This window comes from Mandrillus leucophaeus, unplaced genomic scaffold (assembly GCF_000951045.1).
Source record: "Mandrillus leucophaeus isolate KB7577 unplaced genomic scaffold, Mleu.le_1.0 Scaffold21, whole genome shotgun sequence".
In the NCBI taxonomy this organism is placed as follows: domain Eukaryota; kingdom Metazoa; phylum Chordata; class Mammalia; order Primates; family Cercopithecidae; genus Mandrillus; species Mandrillus leucophaeus.
In genome coordinates this window covers 1732108-1736936 of record NW_012102143.1, presented here as the reverse complement: position 1 = coordinate 1736936, position 4829 = coordinate 1732108, and positions in this window count along the sequence as shown.

Sequence of the window (4829 nt, the reverse complement as noted above, 5' to 3'; positions counted from 1 at the left end):
ATCTGTCTCCTGCCCGTCCCTGGGCAATGGAACATCTCGGTGTAAAACCCGATTGTATGTTCTGTTTACTGAGAAAGGAGAAAACCACCTTAGGGCGAAACGTGGGACTTGCTAGTGCAATGCTGCTCTTCATGCACTAAAAAGTTGTATGGAGATGTTTACATATGCTTATCAAGGCACAGCACTTTTCCTTAAACTTATGTCACAGAGATCTTTATTCATTTGTCTTACTGCTGACCTTCTCCCTACAATGATCCTATTATCCTGCCACTTCCCTTTTTGTAAGATTGTAAAGATAATGATCAATAAATACTGAGGGAACTCAGAGACCGGTGCCAGTGTGGGTCCTCTGTATGCTGAGCACCCGTCCGCCGGGCCCACTTTTTCTTTCTCTCTACTTTGTCTCTGTGTCTCATTTCTTTTCTCAGGTCTCTCGGTCCACCTAAGGAGAAACATCCACAGGAGTGGAGGGACAGGCCACCCGTTCAGGGCAATTAATTTGGCTCAACACAAATCACAAAGTCTGTCTTCTCTAAGATGTTAAATAATTTGTCCGAAGTCACACAGTTAATAGATAACTAACTTCAGATAACTTATAGGTGAGACTTTGGCAGGAATTATTTACTTCTCTAAGTTTTCATCTAGGTTTACAAATTTTATGCTAAAAATGGGCACTGTCTCAGCTTCCACTGGGTTCTCTTTGATGTGAAGTCAGTACTTGCAGCCCTGTCTGCAGTGTGTGCTGTTTACTGTCACTGCTCCTTGCTTGCCTCAGGCTTGTGTCTTATAGATCCTGAGTGGCTCATTTCAGCTGTGAGTGTCAACTTGATTAGATTGAAGGATGCAAAGTATTGTTCCTGTGTGTGTCTGTGAGGGTGTTGCCAAAGGAGATTAGCATTTGAGTCAGTGGACTGAAGAGGCAGACCCACACTCAATGTGGGTGGGCACCAATTTAATCAACTGCCAGTACAGCTAGAATGAAGCAGGCAGAAGGAGATGGGAGAAGGGAACTCGCTGAGTCTTCCAGTCTTCATCTTTCTCCCATGCTGGATGCTTCCTGCCCTCCAACATCAGACTCCACATTCTTTAGCCTTTGGACTCCTGTCCATACACCAGTGGTTTGCCAGGGGTTTTTGGGCTTTCAGCCACAGACTAATGGCTTCCCTACTTTTGAAATTTTGAGACTTGGATTGGCTTCCTTGTTTCTCCACTTGCAGACGGCTTATCGTGGGACTTCACCTTGTGATCATGTGAGTCAACTCTCCCTAATAAACTCCCCTTCATATATACATCTGTCCTATTAGGTCTTTTCCGCCAGAGAACCCTGACTAATGCAGCAGCCCTCCAACAGGGAATGGAGACTTTTTCTAGATCCTTAGATAGATAGAGCAGGGCTAGGGTTGCCAGATAAAATACAGGAAGTCCAGTCAAATTTGAATTTCAGATACAAACCTTGAATTTTCTTAGTATATTTTAGATATAATATTTGGGAATAAACTTACACTAAAAATTATTGTTTCTCTGAAATTCAAACTTAACGAGGCATCTTATATTTTATTTTTTAAAATTGTGTTTGCTATTCATCTCATCAAGAAGCAAGGCATCTTATATTACTATTTGCTAAATCGTTGACAGCTGGGCTCTAAAGTATTATTGCTTGTGCTCCTGCTTGTGTCTGGCAAAGTTCATCCCAGAAGCTGTAGCTGTAGCAGCCCCTCTTCCTGGGGCCCTGGGGAAGTGTTTGCCAGGCTCTTGTTCTGTGCCAAGTACCCGGGTACAGAGTGCCTTGCCATGGGCCTCGGTGGTCTCTCCTTTTCTTTTGTTATCCAATATAGCCTCTCACAAATACCCTCCCTCTTCCTTCAGCTATCAAAGTGCTGTGCTGCACCCTAATACTTTCAATAGGGATGGCATCAGCTTCAAAGGGCTGAAGAAGAGATGCAATGCCAGCAAATGGGACATAGGATTTACCAGGAACTTACATACAGGGATGGTCCATTTGCGCTCAAGACAGAGTGGCAGCAGGCAGACAGGAGAACTGCCACCACTTGCAAAAAGCATGCAGTTTACATAGCACCTTCACTTAGCAACTTCTACTTGGCAACCTTCCTTTAACCCAAAACGAAGGGCCTTCATGCTGTCTATAGCCCACATTCCGTAGGATGTGCTGGGGGCTCAGATGTTCCTCAGAGTTAAGGAATGAATCTCCAGACTGGCCATGTTGGAAACTCCGAACACACATTCCGGTGCATCTACGATGCAGGGTTGTTCTCAGGGTGTGCCTCAGTTATTGCTCTCAGGTGCAGCCACCATGCGCAAGGGTTGTCATCAAGCAGATCAACCCTGGCTCATGGACTCCTCTTGGGCCCACCTACCACCTCATGGATTGTGTGACTCTCCATCTGGGCTCAAGACAGAGTGTCTGTCCTACTGAGGAGCCTGTGAATGTGTCTGCCCCGTGCTCCCACCCCACCATCCCCAGTCCCCTACGGCTCTAACTTCACCCTACTCACTCTCATTCATGTAACGGTGTACATGTAACTCTATTTTCCTCCTAACCCCCAACCCCTCCTGCTATGCTATCTCTGCACATAGGCCAAGCTACCTATGGGAGAAATTTAGAGTTTAAATTTAAAGCAAGGATGATAACTGCCACTTCCCAAAACTAGCTCCCAAGGAGATAAGGAGGATGTGCACATAAGTAACAATATTATGTTAAAAATTCATAAGAGCATTGTGACCTGATCAGGGATGAAGAAGTTTACCTTTGCTGTCACCCAGTTGTCTGTGGTCATAGATCACCTTTTGATCTCAACCCCTCTCTCTCCCCTTTTTCCCTAACATAAAAGGATTTCGAAATTCATTTTAGCTATAGATGTTTCTTTTTTTTTTTTTTTCTTTGAGACAGAGTCTCCCTCTGTCGCCCAGGCTGGAGGACAGTGGCATGAGGTTGGCTCACTGCAACTTCCACCTCCCAGGTTCAAGTGATTCTCGTGCCTCAGCCTCCTGCGTAGCTGAGGTTACAGGTGTGCGCCACCATGCCCTGCTAATTTTTGTATTTTTAGAAGAGACAGAGTTTCACCATGTTGACCAGGCTGGTCTTGAATTCCCAACCTCCAGTAATCTGCCAACCTCAGCCTCCCAAATTGCTGGGATTACAGGCATGAGCCACTATGCCTGGCCCAAGATGGTTCTTTAAGGCATTAGTCCGTTATCTTCTCGGTTTGCTGGCTTTCTAAAATAAAGCCGTCTTCCTTGCCCCCATACCTTGTCTCTTGACTTACTGGCTGTTGTGTGGAGAACAGTACAAGCTTTGGCCTTGACTGCATCCACCGCACTCCAGCACACCAGTTCTTTCCTGTTTCTTGAACACACCAAGCTCTTTCTCCAGGCCTGCACGTCTCCTTCTGTCTGGAATGTTTTTTCTCCTCATTCTTTGACGCTGGACCATCCCACGTTACAGAACTCCCCCCACGTGAGGTGTCCCTCTTCAGCGATGACTCTCTGAGCACCCAGGAATGTCAACCCAAAGGCACAGAGTAGACATCAGAGAGGCCAGGGGCCTGCAGGATGGCCGGGCAGTAGAACTCTGTCAGGTGTTGTGACCCACTTCATGCACAGCATCTGCTCCCACCTGCCTGAAGGCTCTCTGGCCTTGGGAGTTGGCTTTTCTGTACAGGCCAGAAGAACTAAGAAGTTAACACCCCTCCCAGAGGCAGCCCTTCACCGTGACTCAGAGTTGGCAAGGCAGCAGCCAACTTGCTCCTCTTTGGGTTTTTTACAGACAGGTCTCCCTTGGCCACCCAGGCTGGAGTGCAGTGGCACAACTCACTGCAAGCTCGAACTCCTGGGCTCAAGAGATCCTCCTTCCTCAGCTTCCCAAGTGGCTGGGATTACAGGCACATGACACCACACCCAGCTGGTTTTTTTGTTTGTTTTTTTGTAGAGACGGGGTTTCACTATGTTGCCCAGGCTGGTCTTGAACTCTTGGCCTCACAGGATCCTCCTACCTCACCCTCCCAAATTGTTGGGATTACAGGTGTAAGCTACCACGCCTGGTTCCTTCTTGCTCCTCTTTGCTTGGGGTGACACAGGCGTGTGTTCCCATCAGTGCCTGCAGGGTAAGCCCAGGTGGCTACAGCGGCTCCCCGTTCATAGAACATTCTGAAGCAGCTATGTTGTCTGAGGTAAATACCTGCGGTTCGTTGTCTTGCCAGGAAAATTTAGGACATGGACACACATGAGGAGTTTAGGAGCAGAGGTTTAATAGACAAAAAAGAGAAGGAGAAAGAAAAACAGCTCTCTCTCTATTGAGAGAGAGAGGACTTCCAAGAGCAAAAAGATGGGCTGGTGGGGGGATGCGCCAGACTTTATAGTCAGGCTTGAGGAGGCAGTGCCTGATTTACACAGGGCTCACAGATTGGTTCCATCAGGTATGACGTTTACATAGCAAGGGGAAGGCTGGTTCCCCACCCTAATCTTATTATGCAAATGAACTTTCCCCTTGGCTAGCGGCCAGCTGGTCTGCTCCTCACTGTACATGTGGCTGACAGAGATAAGGGAAGATGGAGCCGCCATCTTGAACATGATTGGCACAGCTGTTGGTATCTGTGTCTGCAGCTTGATTTTACAAGCTGCTCTTTGTTAGAAAGGAAAATAATTTGGGGTTGCTCTTCATTAAAAGGACAACCTTACCGGGGACTTCTGTACCCCCACTATCTGCCTAAGTAATCTTTTTTTTTTTTTTTTTTTTTAAGATGGAGCCTCTCTCTCCCAGGCTAGAGTGCCGTATGCGAACCTGGCTCACCACAACCTCCGCCTCCCAGGTT